This window comes from Rhinolophus hipposideros, assembly GCF_964194185.1.
Source record: "Rhinolophus hipposideros genome assembly, chromosome: 4".
In the NCBI taxonomy this organism is placed as follows: domain Eukaryota; kingdom Metazoa; phylum Chordata; class Mammalia; order Chiroptera; family Rhinolophidae; genus Rhinolophus; species Rhinolophus hipposideros.
Window position 1 is genome coordinate 86,116,751 of NC_138050.1, and position 20,903 is coordinate 86,137,653.

The following is a 20,903-nucleotide window of genomic DNA, read 5'->3' on the forward strand; positions in this document are numbered from 1 at the left end:
TTAAATAATGTGTTCATTTTTTTATGAGAAAGTAAATAAACTACAGCTTCACACAGCATGGTCTATGTAGAATTCCAAACATGCCATCATAACAGGAAGGAAATGTATTAGATTTTTACTTCCAAGAATTGCCCAGCACTCTTTCTCCTTAAATCTACCAGTATATTTAGCCCCCCAGAGGATGACTAATTATACATGTTGAAGTAAGTATACACAATAATTATCAGTGAATGTGTATAAGTATTTTGCTTAGCGGTCACCATGATCCAACTACTGAGCATTGAATTCAGAGATGAATAAGACCATTTTACTTTCCAGATGCTCAAAGTCTTTGGGAGATGTAGAAACATTTTCTATAAAATAGAGTAAGATGTAAAATATGAAATCCTAGAGGAACACAGAGGAGGAAGTACTGCTGTGTTTGTAACTACAATTTGAAATACAAAGGACGCTGTTATTTTAGACAGAGAGTCAAAAATTCGGAAGTATGTTCCCTGAAGACATTGCAGGCACTGTGACAGGCAGATACTACTCTAGGTAATGATATTAGTAACCGTTTATCAAACTTACTGCATGCTCAATTGTTTGTCTCCAGCAGGTTTTGGAATATGCAGTCTTTGTTTTAAACCTTGAATATTTTGTTGGGGTTCCTAACAGCAAACAGATTTTACTTTCAAATTAGGGCAATTCACATTGGGTTTAAAAGTATAAGTAGGATGTAAGGAATTAAAAAGCAAATAGCATCTTGACTGCTACCCTTCAAAGCATGAGGAGTAGGAGGGGAGAAACTTAAACTGGATGGAGATTTTTGCATGAGAGGACTGATTGCACTGACAGAAGAGCCCCGGGAAGCTGGATAGCAAGAGACTATTGTTCCAGTCTATACAATTCTGTTTCCTGGAAAAGACAACAGTGCATACAAGGGTATCCAAAAGAGTACAAAAAGAAATCTAGCAAAATGAGTGAAAGCTATGATTTGTTGAGGAAAAGCTTTTCTTTCAATATTGATTAAAGAGACTGTCCTTTCCCCATTGTGCATTCTTGGCTTCTCTGTTGTAAATAAATTGACCGTATATGAGTGGATTTATTTCTGGGTTCTCTACTTTGTTTTAGTTGGAATTTAAAAAAATCTGTTATTAAAATTGTTTTTTATAGAGATACGATGGAAAGTAAGTTAGAGTGTTAAAACTGTTGTATAAGATTTTTTTTTTAAAATATTAGCAATGAATATTAGCAAATCTATGTAATTAATGGTTGTGTATGTCTGTATGTCATGACTTAGACAGTTTTGGCTGCTAGTGAACCTCTCTGGAAACAGAAATTTAAATAAAGTAATGGTTTATTTCCCTCTTTGAAAGAGATTTGAGGTAGGCATCCTTAGTAACCCATCTCCTATTTGAAAACCACCCTTAAAAGTGGCTTCAGTCTTTAATGTCATTTCATGATTTAACACGGTCAGTTATGTTTAAAGAAATTTTCCTAAAAATTCAATGATAAAGTTCTGCTTATATTTTCTGGGCTAGAATTTAGTGTCATGGTGACACATATCTTTAAAAGAGAATAAGACAGGTATATTTTATTTGGTGTCATTGTTGCCTTGCATAAAATCAGGTTCTTACTAAGGAAGAGAGGAGAATTGTTGAAAATAATTTCCTCTGACAGGATGCTCAACCATAAAATGAAGATGTTGCATAATTTAAATATTCGTTAATTTTGATACTGAAAGATGATTTTCTTTCTATTAATATATCTAATAATTTTAAGAAACACATTTTGTAAGAAGTTTTTTTTACCACATTAATCCTATACTTTCTTCCAATTTTTCTCTTCTACTAACATAAATGAAATTTAATTGTTTCAAAAGAATTTAATGAACTGAATTTTTTATTCAGTATCATTGATGCAGTCCTGCAATTCTATGCCAAAATTCAGAAATACAGTAACTAAATTCAAGTTTAAACAACATATATTTATTTGACTGGAAGTTTAAATACATGACTCATAATTCCACTGATGCTAATAAAATTGTGAAAAAAAATACCCAGAACATTATATGACATAAAAATCCTACATTATCCTGGGTGAACTTCTTTGATGTAGCTTGTTGAAAATCAGTTCTTCGTATTTAAGGAAATAGAAAATTATTAAATTTATTGACTACAATACATAAATCCTGGAGACATGCACATTGACCTTTGTATATTGTTGCTTAACAAAGAAAATTAGACAATGAAAATTATTATGGATTTTTATTTTAAAAAATGTAGAGTCAAGTTTACCATTCTAGCTCTGCAGATACTGACAACATTGGGTAATAGCATCATCGATTTCACACTAAACTTCAAATTCTACTCTTACACTGCTTTATCAATAGCATGCATTTTGTTTTAAGTGATGTGGTATTCTATTTGATGTTCACACATAGGTGCTTTAGCTGTCATTCCATAGATTCAGCACTTTTAAATGTGAGCTAAAATATCAGAGTAGCCACATACCTGCCACATCTTTTGTGAGAGTACAAAAGACTTTTGCACACACGTGGCAAACTTCCCTGAGGCTGTTACTATGCAACAGATTAAATTGGATCCAGGGCACAATTTATATGTGTTAGTCATAGCCATACATATAAGTAGCTTACAGCATATCAAGAAACTGCACTAGTACCTAACGGCTACATACACTGCAAGCCAGATATATGGGCTAAAACAAACTGAATGAACTTGCTTTTAGTCTTTTAATTCATCTGGACAATAACTTCCCTTAAAAATTACAGATCGTAATGATTGACTTTACATACTCTACTGTAACAATTTTCTTGCCATGAATTTGACCATCGTGCAGTGGCGCTTCTTTATTTATGAGTGCTGCTTGGTGTCCATTACACAGAGGAGATCAAAATGATGGTGTCCACTATTTCTGCCTCCCCAGCACCAGAAACATATGCACCAGTTTATTTACTGAATTCAGGGCTAGTAAAAAATGAAGATGATAAGGGCTGTTCCAGGGGCAGCAGTGGTGACCTCCATGTTGATTTGAGACTGCAGAAATGGAGGTGGCAGAGAGCATCATGTAGGGTCTTTAGGTGGCAGCCACTGTTTTCTTCTAGACTAAATCTAGGTGGTGGTTGTTTTTTTAGAGCAGTTGTGAGCTTAGGCTCACAGGACCTATTTCTTTAACATCCCCCATAATTCTGAGACTACCCACATACATCTTTTTCTGTTTTATCTTCAAAAATCAATCTCTGTTAAACACATCACAAAATTTATTTAAAACACTTGCATTTTGGGATAAATCACAGCTGATCCTGTAAAACACAAAAAGATAGTGAAGAAATGTACTAAGTGTTTATATGTGTAAGTGTAGTAATCCATTAAAAATCAGTCCTTAAATCCAGGTAAGTTAGACATATGTTTACTTTCAGACTAAAATTATTTAGAATTATTCAGCACTGCTACATCATCCTTCCATCCATAGATTACTGGGGAGACATAGTGTTAGAAGGGAAAGGAAGATTTGTGTGTGTGTGTGTGTGTGTGTGTGTGTGTGTAGATATATGAAAAGGCACATTAAAATGATGGTGTTACATATACACATGAACCCAAATGTATATATGTTTCCATTTTTCTAATTTTTGCAGAATATAAAGTGTCACTAAATAAAGGATTTTAAAAATGGGGTTTAGTTTGGACAGTGAGAATTCCATATATATACAAAACAAATTTTTCCTCTCTAGTGGCTTTGTAGAATTAGGGGCTCTTCTGTCTTCAGCTTCTTGTCTACCATATTCTCCCAGCCATATCTCCAGAGCAAAGATTTTCTTCTAGGTATATGTAAATCACACACATTTATAAAGCTTTGCAATCCTTTTGCACTGACATTGGGACATGGTATTTGACAAGACATAGAGATTCATAGACAATCTTGATATTTGAATATTATAGGAAATCCACATTTTATTCCACATCTATTTACATAAACTTACTATAATTTTATCTTCTCTCTTTTCAAATGTATATTCCAAATTAGCTATGCAGAGACACTCCATGGAAGGAAATATGCAGGTTACTTCTATAAGTTCTCTTTGCTCTAAATTAACTAGATGTTACTGTAAAAAATACTTCGTTTAGGAAGGTAAATTTCCATAGTCATTCTAAAATGTGTGTTAAGTTTCAGGAACAAAAGAAAGGAACATACAGAAAGAAGGAAGGAAAGAAGGAAGGAAGAAAGGAAGGAAGAAAGAAGAAAAAATGAAAGTTTTTTTTTTTTTATATACTATAGTAGAGTTTCAATTTTTAAAAGTTGAGCCCATAAAGTGAGAAATGGAGATTTAATGAATAGGGTACATGGAGGAAAGCCTGTCTCGGTTATATTCCCAAAAGGCTTTTAAATTAAATAAACTCTCCATTCTAATCCTTGCTCAGTAAACAACTCGACCTTATAAATGTCTGCTCAATGGTGGTGTGCTTTACTTGCATAATCAGCAAAAGAGAGAAAACAAACAAACAAACAAACAAAAAATTCTCCCTATCAGGGATGCTATATGATCCAAGTGAGTCTGTAAGTATGAATTGCCTAGTATATTGGACTCTTTCCTTGAAGGATTGGGACAGGTTGTATCATTTTTCAGCAAGTACTCATTATATTTTCCATCATCAATGAAGTCTACTTTTTGTACCACTAATGTCCGTCCTTGACCATGAATATTTTTGTCAATGGAGGTGAGTGACAATGACAGTTAATTTTTTATGAGGGGTTTCAAATGTGTTTGAGAAGTGTGGATTACATACTTTCCTGCCTGCACTCCACCTTGAGAAGAACAAGGGCTCACTTACTCACTGTTTTATCAATCTGGGTTCTAGAATGAGAGACAAGTAGAGCAGACTGGAACCGTACCTGTAGCCTGGTACTTAGTGCAGCTGAGCCCAGCAGAGCTACAGATAACCTGCAAATCTAATAATTAAATGTTTGTTATAACTCACTAGGATTTTATTTTATTTTTTTGTTATACACAGTTGACTAATACAGGGGCCAGTAAACATTACATTTTCCTTAGCCAAGTTTCAGAGATTTCCTGAAGGCCATCCCCACCCAGCAAGAAGATCCTTTACCTATTTAAATTAAACCTTTATAGTTTTATTGTTTGATTGCAGAACAGTGAATTAAACTTTGTCCTCTTAAAAGCTCTGGAAGAAGTGACTTATAACAAGCTTAATAATGAAAAGGTAGCATTTGCTGGAACTTGACTACATAAAATAAGGCCTGATGGAAATGAAATATTAATATGCAGGTTATGCTAGATGCTGCTTCAGAGTTTCAGAAAAATGAACAGTAATCAAATGAGGGTGTCACATAATACACAGCAAGCTGAGCCAATTATGTAAATGAATGCCCAAGGTTAGCATGATACAATGCTTTTTAATTTGACTAATATTAAAATCAACTTGTTCTTAATGTAATAGATGCTGTGACAACAGTTAAAGAGCACCAAATGTTTTTGTAATCTGCTGTCAAATTAAAAACGCTGTTGTGAGTGACCTCCTTTCCTCTGTACAATATTTGAAAGGCTCAAAATGTGCAATATTCCCTTGGTTTCAGAAATAATAAACTAAAATGCTTTGGCGATGAAAGTCATAATGACCAGTGTACATTTACCTTATTCAATTGAAAATACATAACAGTGAGCTTCTGTTGCGACGGTACATTTCCGAAGGAAGAAAAGATTCTCTCATTCAACTGAATTTATCTGAATTCAACAATAAACTGCAAATACATTTTTATAATTATATACATTTTATACTTGATTCCATAGAAAAAATTCTTCAGCAGGATCTGTGTTCCATTTATATTTCCTCTTTACTTATCTACTCAACCAATGAGTATACTCAAAAAAATAAAAATTACACACTATGTAAATAGAAACTGTGGATTTAATTCTCTACATAAAATAAGTGCATGTGCACACATACATTCATAAATGTGTATATTAACACAGATAAACAGACATATAAAATATATATATATATATATATATATATAGCCATGTAATTTTCAACCTCAAAATAATGCATAATTTGCAAAATCTCTGGAACATTTAACATCTTTTAATTTTTAAATTCAAATTTGGTGATGATAATGTTTTATTTTTGCAAGATAATATCTTTATAGTGTTTAGTGGTATATACCCTGTTTCCAGGAAAACAAGACCTAGCCAGATGATCAGCTATAATGCGTCTTTTGGAGCAAAAATTAATATAAGACCCAGTCTTATTTTATTATAAGACTATGTCTTTATAATATAATATAATATAACATAATATAATATAATATAAATAATGTACTACAATACAACACAATACAACACAACACAACATAACATAACATAACATAATATAACATAACATAATATAATATAAATATAAATACCAGGTCTTATATTAATGTTTGCTTCAAAAGTTTCATTAGGTGCTGATGGTCCAGCTAGGTCTTGTTTTCGGGTAAACACAGTATCCGGAATTTATTTTTGTCGTCAGTAACTACAAGTACTGACTTTTTGTAAGCTATTGACTGCCTTCTAAGGAGAAATGACAAAATAATTTTCACTTTGACAGTGTTCTTTCCAACAAGTGTCAGAGTGTATTTGTGCCAGCCTGAAATTTTCACCCAAAGAAATATCAACAAGAAAAAAAGAGGTTTAGGAAAGAAGGTAATAAACTCATCTTTATATTTAGACCTTTATCTTTAGTGATCAACCTCTATGTTTAAACAGAAGTAATGTGACTCTTGCTTTAAATTAAACACAATGATTCCATATCTTCTCACCTGATGATGAGAACTGATAGTGAATATTTCAGACATCTCTTCTCAATTCTTAAAAAAGTTGACCTATTAATCAATTATTCCTCAGTTTCTATACCAGGGTTTTCTGGATCTGGAGATTATAGTTAATATGTGTATATCCTTTTTAAGAAAAGGAATATGAAATTTCGAATGAAAATTTCTGTATGGAGCCTAGAAACAGCTCCTGCAGTGGAAGGATCTGAAGTTTACACTTCATTAACTTAAAAAAATCCATTCTTGTGTATAAATTATAATTGACAAAAGCCCTGTCCACATCATTAAATACGTTCCCTTCAAAGAAAGAATAGCACTTTGAAGTATTAATGTGTTGAGACTTACAAAACAAAGTTAAATATTAAAAATTGTTCAGAAAGAATATACTGATTCACCATTTTAAAATACTATTATACTCCACCCAATTTTAGTTATAAATGTTTTAAGCATAATCACTCATGTCACACAAAAGCTTAGGAAAAATAGGTTAATGTTCATATGATTTCACTATTTTTAATTTCAATTTGCTTTGCAATGTATCACATGTATGATGACATATTTATTACTTTTTAGATAAAAATTTATGAAAACACCATACCTGTTTTCTTTCAACCTCTGATCCCGCTAATGAAAACTGAGTATTTCCGTTAACGATTTTCAAGGTAGTGTATTAGTAATGAGAGTTCAAAAATTCAGTGATACACACACTTCCCTTTGAAAATCACATGTTAAATTATGCAAATCAAATACATAGGTTTTACTTTTTAAAATCATTATCAAATACTATTTAAGCTTATTTGAGAACCTCAGATATTTAGAAGAAACAATGTTTCTCATTGTTATAATAGTCATAAAAATGATAACGTTTTGGAAGTAAAAACATATTTTTTATTTCAGCTATTCCATGTGGAATAACTAAAATTCAGAAATAGTAATGATTTAGATTGTATTTCTGTGACCATCTGTTCATTTGTTAAATACAAAGAAGTTGCTGACCAATAAAACACTAAAATTACCTCTATTATTTTGTTTAGTGGTTTTAAATAGAATGTTAATAAAAGGTATACAGTTGTACTGTCAAATAGGATAGTTATTAGCCACATGAGGCTTTCTAAGGGTAAATGTCAATCAATTAAATTAAATTCAGTTCCTGAGATGTACTGGTCACATTACATAGCTGCATGCAGCTGATAGCTACCATATTTGGTAGCATATAGAACATTTCCATTATCATAGAACTTTTTACTGTATAGTGCTATTACAGACACTCTGTAAAGTTGCCTCAAAAGTCATCTCCAAATCATCTGTTGGAGATCTCCCACTAATGAGTTGAAGATCTCCCAGACGTCACCACCTGCACATTGTTTTAATTTGTTTTCTCAGCTTTGCCTTTATTTGCTATATACTGGTGGGTTTTGTTTGTTTGTTTATTTTTTAAATAGTTATGCTATTAAAAAAAAACTGTAGTGCTCAATGAACTTATAAATTAAAATTAATTTTAAGATGTCTTCCTTTTCACTCAAATATTTTATTACCAAAAAGTTTCAAGCATTGGAAACATTAAAAGACTAGCACAGTGAAAGCCTATATAAACCCTGCCAATGTTTGAACACTCCTCTCTCAATAACTGATAAAACCACCAACAAGAGATCATTAAGGATGTTAAATATTTAGACAATACTATCAATCAAATTGGATAACTGATATCTATTGAATACACCTAACAGCTCAAGAGTACACATTATTGCAAATGCACAGAAAAATATTTACCAAGTAAAACCTAATTCTGGGCCATAAAACACCTATAATACATTTCAGAGGGTTAAAATCATACCAAATATGTTCTCAATACAATTACATTGAATTATAAATCAACAAAAAGCATATACCTGGAATATTACCAAATATTTGGAAACATATATATGTATAACACTTCTAAATAACTCACAAGCCAAAGAAGAAATTCAAAGAAAAAGCTGTAATATATATTTTTTTCTCATTAAATTGTGTTTTTATAGATCTCAAATTCTGTGACAGATTTTTGGTCAAGTTGTTTTCATTAAAAAGTACTGATTTAGGAAAAAAAAACACTAATAAATTAAAAACTGTCACACACACAAAAATAAAATTGTCCACAAAACATTCTCCTTTTCCTCTGAAGGTTTTACGATGCATTGTAATCATTATCCAGTCTTTTACTGTTAAACTTAAATAGCCAATTGAGACAGAGTTCTGAGACTGTTCTTCTACCACTGACTAAGCCTGGGCTGGCAGGTACTGGGGATAATATTCATTTAGCCTTCTGAGCTTTCTGGGCAGGCTTGGTCACCTTGCCAGCTCCAGCTGCCTTCTTGTCCACTGCTTTGATGACACCCACAGCAACTGTCTGTCTCGTCACGAACAGCAAAACAGCCCAGAGGAGGGTACTGGGAGAAGCTCTCAATGGACATGAGCTTGCCAGGAACCATATTGATGGCAGCATCACCACATATCAAAACCTTCGGGCCATCATCCAGCTTTTTCCCTGAAAGACAATCAATCTTCTTCAGCTCAGCAAATTTGCAAGCAATGTGAGCTGTGTGACAATCCAGCACAGGTGCATATCTGGCATTTGGCCTGGGTGGTTCAGGATAATCACCTGAGCCGTGAAGACACCTGCTTCCATTGGTGGGTCATTTTGCTGCCACCAGCCACACTGCCACAATGGACATCTTTGACAGATACATTCTTGATACTGAAGACCACATTGTCCCCAGGAAGAGCTTCACTCAAAGTTTCATGGTGCATTTCAACACACTTTACTTCAGCTGTAACACTAACTGGAGCCAAGGTGACCACCATGACGGGTCTGAGAACACCAGTCTCCACTTGGCCCACAGGGACAGCACCAATACCACCAAGTTTGTAGACATCCTGGAAGGGCAGATGCAAAGATTTGTCAGTTGGATGAGTTAGTGACAGGATGCAATCCTGAGCTTCAAGCAGCGTGGTTCCACTGGCACTGCCATCTTAATGGGTGATTTTCCATCCCTTGTTCCAAGGCATGAGAGCACTTGGCTCCAGAATGTTGTCACCATTCCAACCAGAAATTGGCCCAAATGGTACTGTGTCAGGGTTGAAGCCAATTTTCTTAAGGTAGGTACTGACTTTCTTAATGATTTACTCATATTTCTTCTGGTTGTCAGGCAGCTCAGTGGAATCCATTTTGCTAATACCAGTGATTAGTTGCTTCACACCCAGTGTGTAAGCCAGAAGGGCATGCTCATGGGTCTGCCCATGCTTGGAGACACCGCTTCACATTTACCAACCCCAGCAGCAACAATCAGGACAGCACAGTCAGCCTGAGACGTGCCTGGAATCATGTTTTTGATAAAGTCTCCGTGTCCTAGTACATCAGTGATGGTCACATAATACTTGCTGGTTTCGAATTTCCGCAGGGAAGTATCAATGGTGATACCACATTCACATTCAGCTTTCAGTTTATCCAAGACCCAGGCATACTTGAAGGAGCCCTTTCCCATCTCAGCAGCTCCTTTCTCAAAATTTTCAATTGTTATTTTGTCTATCCCACAACATCTGCAAATCAGATGTCCTGAAGTCGTTGACTTGCCGAAATCAATGACAACAATGTTGATGTGAGCCTTTTCCTTTCCCATTTTGAGTTAGATTGAGCGGTGGTTTTCACTACAACTGTGTTCTCTCAGCAAACCCATTGTGGAAAGGCTAAAGCATTTCAAATTGAATATTAATAAAACCACAACATATAAGTATGTGTGGAATAAAGATGATACAGTGCTTAGATGGAAATTTACAGCTTTAAATACATGTATTAAAAATAAGAACAGTATAACATCATTTGTCTAAGCATCCAAATTAATATATTATGAGAAAAAAGAATAATTAAAGCCACAGAAAGTAAAAAGTAAGAATAAGAGAGAAAAAGGCACTCATATATATATTTCTTTTCTTTTTTTTAAAAAAAGGACAGATATCTAAGAATGTTAACAAAGCCAAAAGGTCATCCTTCAAAAATACTAAAAATGATAAACAAGCCCCAAAACAATACTAATTAAGAAAACACAGGAAAAAAAGGAAAATAATCCTACAATCTACAGTTCCTAACAACATGAACTTGATGTGAAAAATAATCACAACAGATTAAATGGGAACAATTCTAAAATAATTTGCCTTCCCAAAACAGAAAAAATAAAACAATAAAAATAAAAATCTGAAGATGGAGAAAGACAAATACCATATGATCTCACTTATATACGGAATTTAAAGAACAGAATAAATGAGCAAACTGAACAGAAATAGTCTCAGAGATATGCGGAAAAAAAATGATGGTTGCTAGACAGGAGGCGGGGGATGAAGGAGAAGGTGAGGGGATTAGAAAGCACAATTTTGTAGCCACAAGATTACCACAAGGATATGAAAGATAGTTTGGGAATATAATCCATAATGTTTTAAAGATTTTGTTGGTTTTCAGATGAGAACTTGTCTTATTAGGGAGACCGCTTCCTGGACAGTGTAGATACCTGACCACTGAGCTGTACACCTGAACCTGAAGGTGAATGATATTGAAGGTCAATATTGAAGGTCAACTATAATTATAATTATATATATACATTCATATTCACGGGATATGGAGTACAGCATAGGAAATAGAGTCAATGGTATTGTAACAGCTATATACAATGTCAGAGGGGTAGTAGATTCGGGGGGTGGGGGGTTATCACTTTGAAAGGGGTGTAAATGTCTAACTATTACATTGTTTTGTACACCTGACACTAATAAAAAATATAAACAGCATTTTTTCATTAAAAAATGAATTTATACTAAAAAACATTTTCCACAAATAAACCTCGAAAGACAGATAATTTCACTGGAGAAGTCCTATGGACCTTTTAAGTAATAAACAACACCACTGCAACATACACACATGCTTTCAAAAAACAGAAGAGTAAGGGGTTACCACTTACTACACAAAGGCAGAAAAACCCAAATATGAAAATCTGACACCGACATTACAAGAAACACACACATACATTTCATTCATGGACATATACCCAAAAAGTTATAATAAATATTGGTTAAATAAAATTCAGCAATATGTAAAAAGGTTGATATGCCCATGATCAACTGGAATTTATCTGAATAAGCCTATAATAAGTAAATCAATTTAATAACCACATAAACATATTTCCACAGGAAAGCTAGGCCTAAATTTTATTGGAATATGGCTCCATTATTCATTGTATAGAGCGGAAGGTGTTGAGGTAAAGTCCTGCTGACACCAGCAGTGGAAGTTTCAACTTCATTCCAGCTTTTCAAAACCTAGATCACAATTTAAGGTGAGGAAGAGGAGAGCAAGAACGTTGAGTATTCTTGAGCTTAGAGTTTCATTTTTGCCTTCAGAGGCCAGCATTTACCTACTGGGTCAGTTTGCATTGTGCTTACATCATTCCTGGAGCTTAGCAAGAACCCACTCAGCCCTTCCAAACGTTTTGTAGCCATTTATTCTCGGTATCAATTTCCTTCTTGGTTAACTACATGACATGATACCTGCTTCCTCAACCAACTTCATCTGATATACATACAGATATTTATTATTGATATAAGAAGGCCAGATACTTCATACTTGATTAAAAGGAATACAAATAATTTAATATAAACAAACTGTGACAGTTTTGTTGGGATTTTTGTTTTACTGATGTCATAACTATTTCCTTCACATTTGCCATTTTATAATGCATATACTCCCTAAACACATGAAATATTTAATGGACATTTCTAGCAATGTTAGAATATTTTGTAGGAATTTATTGATTTTTCACTTCAGTATAATCTAGATTTAAAATTTGCAAGACATTCAACTTTACTGCCACACACATATATATATATATATATATATATATATATATATATATATATATATATATATATATATATATATATATATTTATTTATTTATTTTTTGGTGATCCTTAAATTAATAGATTTTTAAGTTTGTGTAAGTTTCCCCATCCTTAATCTAAGGTATGTGTTTACTTGTTTAAAATCTGAAGGGAAAATGAAAATCAAACACATTGGGATGAGGTGGAGGAGTGCAGCATAGTAAGAAAGGAAATTCAGTGAATATAGAAATATAAATAAACAATTTCTTTACGTACTTCTCATATGAACATGATGATATCTCATCATAGTCATTTTTTATGCCACTGGCAGGCTGTACCCACATTACGTAAGAGTGCTTGTCTTTTTTTGCATTCTTCCTGCTGCCACACAACTTTTCTGCTCCCTACTCTTTTGCTTCTGATCTGATATCTCATTTTTATTCACGTTACTTTAGACCTTCATAGTAAGATGAAATACCTTAAATGTAAAGTCTAAAAACATTTTTTAACTTAAAGAAAAGTAAAATTTAAATAACAGCCTACATGTAGGCTTCTAATTTGACCTGGTCAATCTTTGTTTGCACTTATGATGCCATATTTATTCAGGGTGATTCAAAATATTCTCCAGATTGCTCTGGGTTTGGATGATAACTTTTATGGTCTATATACTTATATTTTACTTGATATAGAAAACCTTTCCACCTCTCCAAATTCTACTTTTATATGCATTTTCTTATATATATATATTTTTTCAGTTAATTCATACTGACTAACTTTTACTTTCTCCAAAACATCAAAATTATTTCTGTCAATGTATTTTCAAACATTCTGCATTCGGTGCCTTCATTACACATGCTTCAAATCTTGTCTCACTAATTAGGCTCATCCTTTAGGTCCTGGCTTCTATGTCAGTTCAATAGAAAAGATCTTGAACAACCAATCATTATATGATCACTCTATGTTTCTCTTTTATAACTATATTTTTTTACAACTAATAATTGCATATTTGTTCTTAATTCATTATTTTCTCTGGTACTTTGTATAAACTTCAGATTCCCAAAAGAAAGCACAACTGTTTTGTATACTACTGTGTACACAGCACCCAGAAGTTTTCCTGAAATATACAGGTATTCAGTGTTTAAACAAATGAAAGGTTACACTACTGCAAAATGACCACCCAGATAGTCTGGTCCTCAGGGTGATTTCTTGAATAAGAAGTTACACATTTAAAATAAAATTATAAAAAAATATGATTATAAGAGCCCATTATTAAAAATGGCTTCACATGTTGATGATTCCCAAAGAAATTGCACTCTCAGTCTTTATATATTCTTAAGGCTTTATTTGAAGAGATACCTGCAGGAAGGACAATGACACAATCATATATTTAGTCTAACTTCCAAACTTTTATATTTGTGGTTATTATTGCCTTGATTTTCATATAATGAAAGTGTTATTGCTCTTTTTTTGCTATCAAGAATAATAACGGTACCGTGTGTCTATGAAATTGTGAGACTTTAAAAAATAAGCTCTATCATCCAAAATAGCTATATATTTTTTCATTAACTAAGTTAAACATTTTCATTGATATTTTCACTATTTAAAACATCTTTATGATTTATTATGAGAGCCAGTTTATTTTAAAATAATCACTATATTTTAGTTATATTTTATGCAATGAATTCAAAAGAAGATATTAATAAGAATTGTCATTGAACAATGGATCAATTCTAGACAAGATTACAAAAGAAGCATATGGCTTTAAGGATGTTTTCTTTATTACTTTCTTCATTCTTCATGCACAGACCCAATTCTTTCATTAAGATATATTGATGTATATTATATGTCATAAAGATATAGGTTCTGGGGATAGAGCACTGAATATTATAGACATACCCTTGTTTTTATGATGATTACATTCTGGTAGAGAGAGATGGACAATAGAAAATTGAGTAAAAATTAGAATATGTTAGATGGTGGCAAGTACCATGGAGAAAAATTTATCTGAAAAGGTAATACATAATGTTGATTGTTAGGAAACAGAATGTACTTTTAAATGGTGTGGCTGAGAAAGTCCTCACTAAAAATATTAAAACTGAACGAAGACTGATGTAATTGAGAATTTAGCCATGCAGATACGTAAGGGAAGGTGTCTTCCAGACTAAGGAATCACCAAGCACAACACCCTATACAGAGGTCTGCCTTAGTCCAGGAAAAACAGAGTTCACTATGTCTGGAAATGAGTGAATAATGTGAGAGAGTATTAGGAAATAAGACCAGAGAGGCAAACAAGGGTCAAACTATATATGGGCATTATTCAGTTTTGGTTATTACTGTGAGTATAATGGAAAGCCAGTCAAAAAATTAAACCAATGAGCTACATAATGTAGCATAACTTTTCTAAAAAGTCTCTGTGACTCCTCGTCCTTTTTTTAAATAGACTAGCAGATGGGTGTGAGTGTTATTAGGGTCATCACTTTGAGAATTACATAAGTGTCTAACAACTATATTGCATACCCCAAACTAACATAATATTATATGTCAACTATAATTGAATATATATATATATATATATATATATATATATATATATATATATACATATATATATATATATGTATATATATATATATACTTAAATAGACTTTCATTGTGTAAGAACAAAATCAAGACCTGTTATGAGAGTATTGCAATAACCCAGGTGAGGGTTCATGTTGATTGGACAAGAGGGGCAGTAGTGAAACTATTTTGAAAGTAGATTCAAGCGGAATTGTTGTGAAAATTAAAGTGTGATGCCAAGTAAAAAATGGAATAAGGGATAACCAAGATTTTCCCCCCCTGGAAAAATGGGGAAAATTGAATTGCAAAATTACCAATGAGGAGATCCATGAGAGCAAAATGTCACAAGATGCTATAATTTAGCACTGACATGTTAAATGTGAGAAACCTATTAGAATCCCGTCTGGAGTTTTTAAGTACATGTTGGCTATGTGAAATCTGAAGTTCAGGCAAGAATTCTGGGCTAGAAGTATAAATTGATTTGTCAAATTACCAACACAGTCAGTTTAGGTAGATAAAAACAGAAGCCAAGGACTCGAACTTCATGTTTTCCAATATTAGGTTGTCAAAAAAATGAGAGGGATCAAGTAAAAATGAGGAATGGACATTGAGGTAGAAGCAAAGTCATTAAGTGGGCCACCAGCAAGTGAACACACACACACAAAGAACAAATGTTAAGCAACTGTAAAAGGTGGCCCATTTCAAATATCGACAATAGTTAAATCAAGATGAGGACATGAGATTAAAAAGTTGGTTATTGAATTTAGCAACACGGAGATCACTAGTGATCTTAACTAGAGTTCCAAGTTAATTGGCATTAGTATGAAATTAGAATGAGAGAGCATTTGCTAATGAAATTAATAAGACAAATTGGTCACGACAAGTTTATATGACTGTTGATTCCTAGTGTTGTTTTCAGTTATCCAGATCATTCTTCTCCAGGGCTCATCCACATATACTTGTCCCCTTGCTTTGGAATTTGGTTATTTTTCTAAGAATCTGTTTTTTGCTGAATTATATGTTTAACAATTGAATTCTAACAATTCTATAGCTGCTAAGGGTTAACTGTTTTCAAATGTTTTCAGGAATCCCACATTAATTTTAAAGGAATCACTTGAATATAACATTGCAACACAAATTATGATACAGATTTTCATTACTTTTCAATTATTTAACAAAGTGGTGAGATGGGGAGCTCCATATGCTGAGGCATTTATTGTAGTTATTTGCATATTTCATATGGATCGATATGCATATTAAACTTAACTTTGTAGCTTAAACTGTTTGAAAACACAAACAGGTATATACACTATATGTACATACGGACACGTAATGTACTGTAGTGAGTGCAAAGGTCACTACACGTAAGGTGGGGTATCTGGAATTTAGTCCCTGTTTCACCACCTTCTAAATGTGCATCCTTGCATATGTTCTAGAAACAAAATTCTGATATCAAAAATGAAAGTAAGTGTCACAATTACCAAAAATGATTATTGTAGGCATCAAATAAGAATCTACTAATGAAATTAACGAAAATGACTGGTAGATTATACCCACTTATAGTTAATGTGTGTGTGTGTGTGTGTGTGTGTGTGTGTGTAAATGTAAGAACAAATGCATTACTGTGCATGCCCACATGAATCATTTATCACTTAGCGGTGCATTGTTATAAAACTGAAGTGAAATTCGTGGCATTTTCTCATATTGCTAAGCATCGTGATGTAGTATCTTTTACATAGTTTGCCAAATTCATATTTTCCTATTTAACCTACAATGATTTTAAATGTATGTGCTTTCAAATATTTCCTATGTTAAGAAATAATTTCTATAAAACACATACTATTTCTACAAGCTCAAATTATGGTTACTGGGGGATGGAAGAAGGCGGAATGGGGAGCAAGTGCTTAATGGGTACAGGGTTTCCTTTTGGGGTAATAAAATGCTTCAGAACTAGGTAGAGATGGTAGTTTCACGCTATTTTGAATGTATTAAATGCCACTAATTGTATGTCAAAATGGTTAATTTATGTAATATAAAGCTATTTACTTTATTTTAACACCTGTGAAAATAAAGAATATAATTTATAAATATTTCTTAAATCTAAGTGAATCTATCCCCTCCTAAGATCACTGGGTAACAAATCATATGGTCATTTTATCTATGTCCTGATTTAGACAATAAATTATATGATTACCTTATTTAAAGTCCATAAAATAGTTGGGTGCTATTCTATCTATTATAATATTCTTACCTTCCATACTAGGAAAAGTTTAATATTTTCAGAACTTTGAGGACTCCTAAGTAATGTAACAAGATTTTAGCTTGAAGCGATATTTTATATTTCTACAATTAAAATTCTGCAGATTTTCTAAATATTGTCTCCAAAGTTATGTAAATGTTCTAATTTCCCTGCCCTTGTTAATCTGATTTTTATATTAAATATTAATTTATCTAATACAAGTAACAATCCTTTCTTTGTGAATGGTAGCAGTTTAATTCATATACTTTATTAATTCATATATTTTTTAACTTCAGCAGTGTTAACAATTACACTTATTTAGTTGAGTAATAACAGTAATTGCAAGTAGTTAGTTCAATCTCAGTAGCTTAGTTTTAACATGAGATGTCCCCTTGAAGTCCTCCGAGGCCATTAGTGCATAATTGCAATTTTACAAACATTTTGTAGTAAAATTCAATAGACTCCTTTGTTATAATTTTAGTATTTTAAAGGTCTGTGACACACCATTAAAAATATGTTGAATAATGAATGTTTATATCTTTCAGTAAAATGTTCTACTTTTTAACTAGACTATTATTAATAAAGAGTTTTTTTTACAATATCAATGACCTAATTCTTCAACAAATGAATGGCTTCAGAAAATGCAAGAAGAGTGATTAATAGAAGTAAAAATGATTTAAAATATATATCATCTAATTTTAATATATAGACCATTTCTTGTATCCTAATTCAAACAAACATGTTTTTCTTTTAATACAATAGGAGCTGTGATTATAACTGGGTATAGGTGATATTAAACAATTATTTTAGTAATTTTTAATATGATAGTAGCATAATATGTATGTTAAAACTAAAGTTCTTACCTTTCAGAGACTTAATTCTATCTAGTTGAATATTATGGTGCTGATATTTTCTTTAAAATACTCTAATAAAAATAGATAAGCTAACTAAATACAGTAACTAAATTAAATAGACAAGTGAATGGATGCCATGTTATCTAACTAAATAAATAAGAGTGAGTATGTGAATGAATGAAATTAAAAACACAACAAAACTGATTGTGAAATTGTTGATAACTGCCTAGTGGTTGAAGTGCAGCTTGTGTTTACGAAGTGTAGCTGGTGTTTACTATAATTTTCTCTCTGACAAGAGTGCTATAGCATTGAAAAACTGCCACACTTTCTCTCAAATAACCTTAACCTTGCTCTTCCTCCTTAACCTTTTTTGATGAATCCACATAATTGTCCAAACAACCAAAGACTGCTAAAATACAAGAATAAATCTTTTACTTTCTGAGATTCTTTTTTGATCACCTATTCTCAAAGCTAGTGAAATTTTGCTGAGCTCTCTTCTTAAAACTATACCTTTCTACCCCAAAGCAAAACTGTCCTTTAGAATCATTCTCATATTGCATCATTCTGAAAAAGCTTATCTTTAAAAGTGATCTTACTGTTTTTCTCACTTATTTTGCTATTAAGTTTGACAGAAAAAAAAAAGCCATGATAAAAAAGTTAAAAAGAGAGTAATTATTTCTTAACTTAATCAAATAGATATAATATCTATTCAAGTGATGGCTATTTTTCAATTTAAGTGATTGATATCATCCATTATATTACAACATGTGAAACTATTAAGCATACTATTATCCTTGCAAAAGCTCTACTTCTTTAGAGTCATTTATATTTTTAAACTTAATGCTACATTTTGTTTACTAATAATCTCACCACGCTAGATACTTATATATTTAAAAATTTATATTTTAAGAAAATTTAAGTTTCAAAAATTAATGAGCTCAGGGTAAAAGCATATTTTGGGCCTTGATAATTTTGACATCATATTTACTGAACTTAAAAATATCCTTACAACCTATTTTATGTTTTCATAAATATTTTAAAAAGATTAAAATGGTAAGTTTATACACAAATATCCTACTCTTTGCATACTGTAAATGCACATTTCAAATAATTTGGTTAATTTTCACAATATACAATCTTGTTTAAGAATATTATTGGGGTGACAATGGTTAGTAAAATTACATAGGTTTCAAGTGTACAATTCTGTAATACATCATCTATATATCACTTTGTGTGTTCACCACCCAGAGTCTGTTCTCTTTCCATCACCACATATTTGACCCTGTTTACTCTCTTCTACCACCCCCCTTTCCCTTACCCTCTGGTAACACTAATCTAATCGGTGTCTATGAGTTTTTGTTTCTTTTTTTGTTGTGTTCCTTTGTTGCTTTCAGTTTTACATCCCACATATCAATGAAGTCACATGGTCCTCGACTTTTTCTATCTTATTTCGCTCAGCATAATAATCTCAAGATCCATCCATATTGTTGCAAATGGCACTATTTCATCTTTTCTTATGACAGAGTAGTATCCCATTGTGCATATATACATCTTCTATTTTTTAAAAAAACCTTTTTTTATTAGTTTCAGGTGTACAAAACAATGTGATAGTTAGACATGTATCATTTATATCTCTCACAAAGTGATAACCCCCCTTCTCGAATCTATTACCCCTCTGACATTGTATACAGCCGTTACATTTCCATTGTTTCTATTCCTAATGCTATATTCCACTTCTTGTAAATATATATATGTATATATTTATATCTATATATGTTGTATATATGTATATATACACATGTAAGTATGCATATATATGTATATATGTACATATATACATGTATACATATATACATATATACACACACATATATATATCTATATGTGTGTGTATATATATATATATATATATATATAATTATAGTTGAAATTCATTATTGTTCAGCTTCAGGTGTACAATTGAGTAATTGAATGATCAGGCATGTACATCATCCCTGAGATGGTCTCCCTAATAAGACAAGTGTCCATCGGATACCCTACAAAATCTTTACAGCATTCTTGATTACATTCCCCAAATTGACTTTTGTAACCCCATGGCAATCTTGTGGTTACCTGATTGTGGTTTTTAATCCCCTCACCTTCCCCCTATTTTCACCCCCCTCCCTTCTAGCAACCCTTAGTTATTCTTCTATGTCTGAGACTGTTTCTGATTAGTTCATTCATTTATTCTTTTTTTTTTTAGATTCCTCATATTAGTGAGATCATATGGTATTTGTCTTTCTCTGTCTGTCTTATGTCATCTTCTTTATCTAATCATCTAACCATGGTCACCCAACAAATGTTAATTAAAAACAAAAGAATATTATTATCAGGTCAAAATATTCCATATTGGTTTTATTAAATGATTAAGTATTAGCCCTTATTTCTCTTTTTGAAATTACATGTCAAAATACCCTGTCTGTCTGAAAATAAGACCTATTCAGACAATAGGCTCTAATGCGTCTTTTGGAGCAAAATTAACAT